Source organism: Dendrobium catenatum, unplaced genomic scaffold (genome assembly GCF_001605985.2).
Source record: "Dendrobium catenatum unplaced genomic scaffold, ASM160598v2 fragScaff_scaffold_156, whole genome shotgun sequence".
Classification (NCBI taxonomy): Eukaryota; Viridiplantae; Streptophyta; class Magnoliopsida; order Asparagales; family Orchidaceae; genus Dendrobium; species Dendrobium catenatum.
The window spans coordinates 129,992-139,947 of record NW_021318618.1 but is presented as its reverse complement, the minus strand read 5'-3'; positions in this window follow the sequence as shown (position 1 = coordinate 139,947).

Genomic DNA, 9,956 nt, shown 5'->3' with positions numbered 1-9,956 from the left:
ATTACCTGGAGGACTTTTATTAGTGAACGAACATGTTTTTCAATATTTTCTTTTTTTCTACTAATTTCTGTTTGAGATTTGTATTTCGTCTGGGATAAATTTTTTACTGTTTTTTCAAATAATTTTTTATTATAAAAATTTTAAGTTTAAGAAATTTTTTTTATTAAAAAGTTATTTGAAAAAAAATAATTAAAAAACTGTCTCATACGAAGTCTTATATTGAAAGTAGAAATGGCTTTGAACCACTAGTCTAGTAATGTATAGCCTGTTTCATTCATTACTGAGACTTTTATATCACAATGCTCGTTGCTGGACACAAGCTTCCATTGCCTGTTCAGTCGTGTTTGATCCTAGTTTGGCATATTCATAGATTTTTTACTGTTATCAATGAGGGGAACCTCAGCTTTTGGAATGTTAGAATGCTATGTATCATAAAGAACTGGGCTGCTAAGAAAAAAACTGGGCTGTTTTGGATTATTTTTTTGTTTTTATTCTTGAAAAATATATTTGGTTTGCGTTTTATAAGTGTTTTCGCTTATCATTTTTTGAAGATAAATTGTTTTGTTCTTCCCTTAAATTCTTTAACAATTTAAAGATAATTTTTTATTTTTTTAAAATAAAAAACATAGACCTGTGCTAGCCATTGTTATTGATCACTGTTGCCGGCCATCATTTTTGGTCGTAATAATTGTCCTATACAATATTAAAAATAAATATTAAATTTGATATTAAATTTATATTTATTTCATATTAAAAGATAGATAAAATAAATAATATATATATATAAGTTAAAAATAAAATGTGAAATCAAATGACCTCTTTAATATAAGGTTTTAAGTATTTGATTTTTATTTATTTTAGATTTATATTAGAAGCTAAATATAATTGTTGCATATTGATAAATTTGTAATGATAGTTTTTTTTCTCTTAGCGATGCAGCATATATAGCAGACAAATAATTGAGAAAGTAAGGAAATATCAAATTTTTTTTCATGGAATGTTGTGGATTGATAAATTTGTGGTACTAGAGAGTATTTGTTTTTGCGATGCATGAATGTCTAGCATATAAATAGATAGTTGAGAAAATAAGAAAATACTAGATTTTATTTTACATGCAAAACCCAAAGTGGAAAAACACATGACTTAGCTCAAGTGAGGCATCTAATTTAACTATAAATTTATTGCAATCTCAGCTCGGATGGTCCAAAATTTAATTTTGAAAATTTTCAAATCAGACTTGCATCAAGATTTGTGCATAATAAAGGTAGTTTTTTGTGATGTATGAGTTGCTCTCCTATTTTAAAATGTTAAAACATACAGAATATCAAAATATGTTAGTCTTCCAAAAGTTTGCAACACAAGATTTCAATTTTTGATAAATTATTAGGCACAAGCGCTTCCCAGATGTAAATATGAACTTCCCCTTGGGAGCATAAATTAAGTAAAATGACTTTGATTATAATTTTAGTAATTCATGACATTGGCGCATCGATCGGAGTAGAAAGGTTAAAAATTTTACTCATAAATTTTTAAATTTGCTTGAAATCAACTCTAAATGCAATATTGGGCTATGAAAAATATCAAAATTGAGTACAGAACATCGACAAATGATTTTGGGGATCCCAAAAATGTCCAAATCGGAATGTCCGGGCAAAAAAATGGGTCAGCATATGGAACTTTTATTAGGTCCTCTGACCGGACGTAGCTCTACGTTCGGTCACCACTGAGTTACTCGATTTTTGCTCGGTATTTGCTCGGTATTGCTAGGTATTACTTGGCAATAATGAGAAATACCACTCTGTGAAGACCAATACCGAGTAATACCAAAAAATACCGAGTTTTTCTAGAAAAACTCGGTATTTTTTGGTATTACTCAGTATTGCTCGGTATTTTGTCCTTAAATAATGATATTTCTTGTTATTGTTGGTATTGTTTGGTATTTGCTCGGTATTTCTCGTTTTGTGCCTGCTACGTGGCGCGATCTCAGTGCCGGCTGAACGTAGCTCTACGTACGTTCACCGGACCTAATAAAAGGACATGTCGGCCGAAACTGGCTCGTCAGCCAGTTGACGACCTGTGGCGCTCCGGTAGGTCCCCCACATGCGGACACCTCTTGTAAGGTGAGCCTGATAGTGCCCCTTTAATTCAAAAATTTTTCTTTTATTTTATTTGTTATCGCCTTTGTGAGGCAGTTATAGTGCTGCCTCTTTAGGCATAATTAATTTTTTTAATTATTAATTTTACTCTATCTCCTTTTTTATATTTCCTAAACCTTTTTTTTTTTATTTCTTAAAATTGAAAAACTTATTTGAAGCTTTAAAATTTTTTGAAAATTTCACAACAAAATATAAAAAATTCAAAAAAAAATTCAAATTCTCTCATCCATAAACCTATAAATACCCCTCTTCTGGGTGGGGAAAAAGGCACAATCTCTTGTGTAGGGCAAGGTTTTCTTCTGTAAATTGAGAGAAAAATAGAACTAGTAGAATTAGAGATTGTGACCTATTGAGAAGTCCTGTTGTCCCCTTAGAGGTTCTTTTGTGCTGGTCCAAATTTTCTTTTAGAAATTGGGAGAATAGTGGACTAGTAGAATTGGAGACTATTGGCTAAAACAAGAAGTTTGGTAATTCGTTAGTTTTTTTGTGCCAGTCCAAATTTTCTATTATAAATTGAGATAGATTTGAAGACCATTGGATGCAACATGAAGTTCGGTCATGCGTTGGTTCTCCTGTGCTGGTCCAATTTTGCTCTCATAAATTGGGAGAATAGTGGATTGGTAGATTTTAAGACTTTTGGATGCGATGAGAAGTTCGGTCATTTGACGATTCTCTTATGCCGGTCCAAATTTTCTCTCATAAATTTAGAGAATAGTGGATTAGTAGATTTGGAGATTGTTGGCTATGACAAGAAATTCGGTCATCCGTTAGTTTTCATGTGCTAGTCCAATTTTTCTCTCATAAATTGGGAGAATAGTGGATTGGTAAATTTGTAGACCAGCAACTGTGATAGAAACATGATTTCTTGATACAAGCCCCAAATTTTCTAAAGACCATCGATAGTGATTAGATAGATCAACTTTGGAGATAGGGCTCCTCCAAAATTTGAGAACATATATGAATGATAGTGCTAGGATTAGTAAATAGCGGAGCAGTGCATAGTTATTATTAGGGGGGCATTCTACTATGGGCTCAGAAAATCGGCTAGGAGATGCTTTTGCTCTCTTCTAAACTATTCTTCTTGATTCATGTTATTTTGAGCTTTTTTACTTTTGCGTTATTTGATATGATAACTATGGTGTTAATCGAATACTAATTTCATACATGTTTATTCAAGTGGAGGGCTAACAAATGCGTTAAGAGTCACCTATTCTGCTCTCGTAGTGCTAGAACATGATAAAGTTCTTCTACATATGGAGGTAGATGTTATTTCCTTCTTGCACTTTTAGCTTTTATTGGATCAAACAATCATCCCATACCTTTACATGTGGTGATAGAAGATCTCTTGGAGTAATAGCAATTGATGATGTCACACCCACCATTACTTTTGATGGCTTGGCGTTGATTCGCAAGAAGTTTTATTTACCGAATGATGTAATGATCATTACCCCAAAATGGTTTGAGTGGGCACATGCTCCTCCACATGGATTCATTATAATGTATGAGAAGACATTACTTGCAGGATTGAGGTTCCCCCATCTCCTGAGTTGCTGGAGATCTTTAAGGCATGCAATGTTGTTTTTTTACCAATTTTTGTGTAGAACAATTGATCATCATGGGCTTGAAAGTTTATTTTAGAGAATGTGAGGTGACAATGAGTGTTGAGTGCTTATCTAAAATGTGTATGTTCACAAGTGATTCTCAACTATGTCTCATGTCAGGGAAATATGAAGTGGTTGTGCTTCACAACGTGAGTTCTTTCTAAGAATTTGTCTAGATCATTCTTTTTTTGTGAAGAATTAGTGAGGCCTTTCTAAAAGATGGGGGAGGTCGAAAGAGATGCCAAACTCATCTCACTTATACTGCAAATCCTCAATTTTTTCGATATAGAAACCTTCAATAGGAACTACAAAATATTAGCCTTTCTATTATGGCAGGAAGATCTCATACAAATTGGTTGAAGAAATATGGGAAAGTTTATGAAGTAAGTCCTAATGTTATTAATTCTTCATCTAAAAAACTTTCAGAAGGTCAAAGGGAGAATCCTCCCTTAAAAAAGAAATTGAATGATAAGGTGAACTTGCTAAGTGATGGAAAAGGATGTGGGGAGGTCGTACATCCTTTGATGACTGATATTATTACCCTTACAAAACCAAGAAGTTGTTAGCTCTCATAATGAGTTGGTTAAGTCTCATGTAGAATCTGTTCAGAAAAAAAGAATCTTTTAAGATACTTGCAGTTGATAAGAATGTCATTCAGGTTGTCAAAGAAGCTCTTTAGAAAGAGAATAAGAAACAACATTATCATCTTTTGGAGAGATAGGTGACCATACTATACGATGAATCTTGTACAGAGGCTATGTCATCAAAGGTTATAAAAGACTTCAAGAGGTCATCGACTTATCATTTTTTGAGAGATCTAAGATCACATCGAAGAAGCTCATGATAAGATATTCGATGCTAAAGCTAGGTATTTAGAGTGTTAGTTTCTTGCGGAAGGCTTTAGTTGTGGCTTCTTAAAAGGCATTTTGGCTGGTATAACATAATATTGGGTTGTGGTTGAAGGGCAATCTGCCAGCCAAGCCTCCAAGGATTCCTCTTCCAATTTAGATGATGATGGTATTGAAAGTAAGCTGAGGAAAGCTTTTCCTGTGACAATGAAGATGTTGAGATTATATAATATTTTTATTATGGAGTATTTTTACTTGTTGATTATCTCTTTTTATTTATCTTAGTGATTTTTATTTGTTTGGTCACCTGAGATGTTAAATGGATGATACTTTTTGAAGCATAATAATTTGTTGTCTTAAGGTTGAATGGTTTAATGAAGCTTCTCACATAGGTAGTCTTTCATCTTTTAAGGTTGGAGAGGGAGCTTACAAAATGTTTCTTTTTTTAACCTATCCTAAGTTATGTGTAAGAAATTCATTTGATGAAGTTAACTAGTTAAGAAGAGGTTAAGAGATATCCACTTAAGATGTTTGACCTATCTAATGTTGTTTTGAAAGTGTTACTTGATGACACTAACCTGAGTGGAAGAGGCCAAGAAAAATTCAAAGCATTTCTTGATAACATTGACATGTGTGGAAAGGTCGGATCAAATCCCCTAGGATTAGTCATCCAATGATTGCAATATAATGAACATTATGTATTTCTCGAATAAAGCGTAAGGATTATATTTTGTTGGATCATAGTTTATTTGGAATCACTATTGTGACCTTGCTTTGAAAAAAAGACATTCAAAAGAATATATAAATAAAGTCTTATTATCTTAAAAAAATAATTCAATGATACTACGACATTACTTAAGAGACATTAAGGCTATATAATAGTTAATTCAAAAAGTCTATAAACTATATAATAAGTAGCTTTGTTTTTAACTACTAATAATCTTGGTGATGATTCTTAATGTTCGAAGTCCAAGGCAGTTATGGATAAATTTAATTCAACATCCAAATGTAGTATCACATAAGATTTGCTTTAAATTTATAGTTTGAGTTTCTTTATATATATATATATATCAACATTAAACCACCCTCAAGATAGGCTAATATTTCACTATTGATTAGAAAAGAGAAACTTTCTATTCATGATTGAATAATATACAAGGAATATTCAATTAGCCCCAAAGGATGAAAGAAACATTCATTTTTCATTTTAGTTATGAAATTAATCCAATATTTAATGCTTAGATCTGTGTTCCCTTAATCATTTTCCCTAGCTTAGAAGGAAATTAAGATAGAGTTTATTTCATTTTGAGTTGTAGACTCCTTATAGAGGAAAGCCCCTATACGTAATTACATCTCCTAATAGAATACTCTCGATTAAAGTGAAGACTGAAGATGTTTAAAGATATATGGATCTAAAGAAATATTTGTGCTAACAAGATTTAATGTATAAGCTTTATGTTATAAAGTCTCAAGTTATCCTCTAAATTTAGATTTTAGATTTTTAATTTTGAAAGAATTGAATAGGAATGCTCAAAGATTGAAAAGGTGTTTAAATTCTAGACCTACACTTGCTTGGAGTTTGAGTTTCCAACTAAAAATCCTAATGCACAATAAATCGCCTTAGATGTAATCCATGATAGGCTAAGCTCTATCCTAAAAAATCGAAGGATGAATCATAATATAAAATTTATAACTGAAGATGAGTAATTTTAACTTTTATTTTAAATGAGACTAGCGAGAAGACTCACCACGAACTCTAAATTTTATTTTATTTAATTTACCTAATTAAAACTTCTATACCAAAGGAAAAGTGTAGCATCCCCCGAGTGCAATGAGGACCCCATTACCTTACCCACGACAAGCATAAAAGTTTTGCTTAATGTTCGTTGAAAAAATCAAAATGCATGCATGTATGTATGATTGGGTAAAGGGGTTTGTTATATAGTACCTAGTATTATATCGTCCTATTGTTGAGTCTAGTAAATAGGTTGTTAAACCTAAGTTAATGTCCCAAGGCTACCAAGAGGGGGGGTTGAATTGGTAGTTTAAAAATTTTAATCTCTCTTTTAAAATGAGTTAAACCAAAACGAAAATTTTCTTTTAAGTTTTTTTAGAAAGCGTTTTTCAACCACAGAGTTTTTAAAGTTAAAAATAATATGCGAAAAAGTAAAAACAGTAAAGTAAATGACACTAGATTTATAGTGGTTCGGTCTAAACCAGACCTACATCCACTCCCTAGAGGCACCCTATGAGTATTGCACTAATACCAATAGTGACTCTCCTTTTGCAACCACAGCAAGGCGGAGAAGCCTTTACAAAACACTCTTTTCACCACCACCCGGTGTGGCAGAGAACCGTCGTCCTCTTACACAATCCCCAGTGTTGGTAGAGAACCATCTCCTTTCACAACTCTACTATTTATGGGCAGAGAACCCTTCGGCTGTTCACACTCTCCAAGTGTAGGCAGCGAACCCTTTCGGCTATTCACACTCTCCAGTGTAGGCAGCGAACCCTTCGGCTATTCACACTCTCCAAGTGTAGGCAGCGAACCTTCGTCTGTTCACACTATCTAAGTGTCGGCAGAGAACCGGATCTCCTTGACAGATCTTCTCATAAGAATCTAGAAGGAAGAAGGAAAAGAGTGAAGTAATCCCAATTCACAAGTAGAGATTCTTACCTTTGAACTCCAAGTGAAGCCTTCACGCTACAGTGGTAGGAATCTTCCTTTGAATGCACTCTCACACTCTCTCCTTGGCTATTCTCTCAAGAGGCACGAAGATCAAATGACAAAAAGATTTGGTGGTAGTCTAATTAGACTATTTATACAAAAGACAAGAAAAATCGCCCAAAAAACTGCAAGTTTTTCAATTTTGTACTCATGGATCGTCCCGTACGATCGTGGATCGTCCTGGACGATATTACTTAAACGCTTTGAAATGAACCTATTTGTATATGTGTACGAAATGTCTTTGTACAAGCTGATCGTCCCGTACGAACTAAGTTTGTTCGGTACGAACGGTTATTACAAGGTCGGTTCAAAAAACTGCAGAAAAACTATCCTAAGTCGGTTGTATTGTCTGAACAAAAATTGGTTCGTCCGGACAAAATTTTTAAAGAGAACAGATCATCCTGGACGATATTTAATTTCGTCTGGACGAAAATTTTACAGAGACCAAATCGTCATGTACGATAATTTAATTTCGTCTGGACAAAAATTGTATAGAAAACAGATCTCCTTGACGATATTTAATTTTGTTTGGACAAAAATTTTACAGAGAGCAAATCGTCATGTACGATAATTTAATTTTGTCTGGATGAAAATTTTACAGAGAACAAATCATCCTGGACGATATTTAATTTGTCCTAGACGAATAGGACTTAGAAAAATTTTTCAAGCCAGTTTTTATTCGTTCCATGTGCTCAATAGGAGATAACTGTCTGATCGTCCCGTACGAACTAATATCGTCCCGTATAATCTGTATAAATTTTATATGATCTCCTTATGTGTGTGTGTATGTCTTTATTCACTCAATTACAATCACACCCTTTCAATTTTATTTTAAAGAAAAGTACAAGCTTCAAATTTCACAAAGTATCTCATGCTGAATTTTATTTGAAGTCTTCATAGTCTGGACTTCAATTTTCCTGAAATGTAGTACACATAAGAGCAAATACAACTCTTCTAAAATTGTTAGGAGATACTACACATTTGAACAATAATGTTTCGAATCATCAAAACTATACAAGTTGCAAAAATGTAAAGCCTGCAAATAGTAATTATCTTAACAGTCTCTCCCTTTTTGATGATGGCAAATAATTATTGTTTGTATGATTTCAATTTAAACAAATCTCCTAAACTCCCCCTGAATTGATGAATATATGAAAATAAGGAGGCATTTTGAACAAAAGAACACAATTTTTTGTTTTTAAAAAAAAAAAATTAAAAAATACCAAGACAATATCACAAGTCAAAAGACACAAAATCAAAATACAAGTATATACAAAATACAAGCATACAAACACATAATTTCTCCTCCTTTTGACAACAACAAAAGTGAAGAGAAAATAGACAAGAAATGTAAGTAATGATAATGAAATTCATTTGAAAATTTAATCTAAAGAGTGATTGACATAAGGTATGCAATCTAAACTAATAACATTAGGTAAATCATAGAAATTCATAGAATTTAAGAAGTGATATAACATTGTAATAAGAAGAATTATATCAAAGACATGATTCAATTATAGACATTTGAATATTAGAAAATCATTACAAGAGAGATGAATAAAAAATCTATATTTCAAAGTTCAATAGAATATAAATGAAACATAAGATCAATTTGAATTAAGAGATTGAAAGAATTTGGAAAGAAGAGAATTACACACATGTGCGCTTTGCGCATCCTTTTCAAATTTCTAGCACATTTTTGTGCATCTTTTCATTGGACTATATTTGTGCCTCTTTTTCAACATTTGCGAACCTTTGCGCATTCCTTTTGATTTTGTACTCTTTGTTACAATTTTCAAGAGTAATTGAAACCAATTCTTTCACAGATCAATAATCTAAAATTTCAAATTTTCTAAGTGCATAAATATCACTTGAGCAAAGAAATACAAAATAAAAAAAACATCTAATTGCAATAATAATATTAACTTTTATGTAGTCTAAATGAATAGACATGAGATTAAAAATTCTAATTATGACAAGTTATAACAAATTTTAAATTTAGAAAGACTAGATTTTCTAATGAAATATTCTCAAATTATAATTTAATTTAAGCACAATTAAGATTAAAAAAAAAGACTAATGAAATTCATAAAAATTAAGCACATTTCAAAAATAAATCAAATTTAAATCAACTATAACAAATATTGATATTGATGAAAAAGATTACAAGATCATTTCATAATATCAATACTAAAATACTAAAAGAAATCACTGAACTTTTAAAATTTAACACAAACAAAACACAACTAAAACAAACAAAAATAACTATAAAACATAATATCAATGTTGCAAAAAATTTTTTTAAGCATTCAAATCAATTACACCAAGCCTTGTTCTTAATGTACTGAAGGTATCAAAGGCTAAAGGTTTTGTAAAAATGTCTGCAAGTTGATTTTCAGTTGAAACATGAGTAAGTTCAATTTCTCCCTTGGATACATAATCCCTTATGAAATGATGTCTTATGTCAATGTGTTTGGTTCTAGAATGTTGAATAGGATTTTGGAATTCAAATAACACTAGTATTGTCCACAAATAAATTGGATAGTGCCTATAGTTAATCCTAAATATTTCAACTGTTGTTTTAACCAAAGTACTTGTGCCACACAACTTTCTTAATCAATGT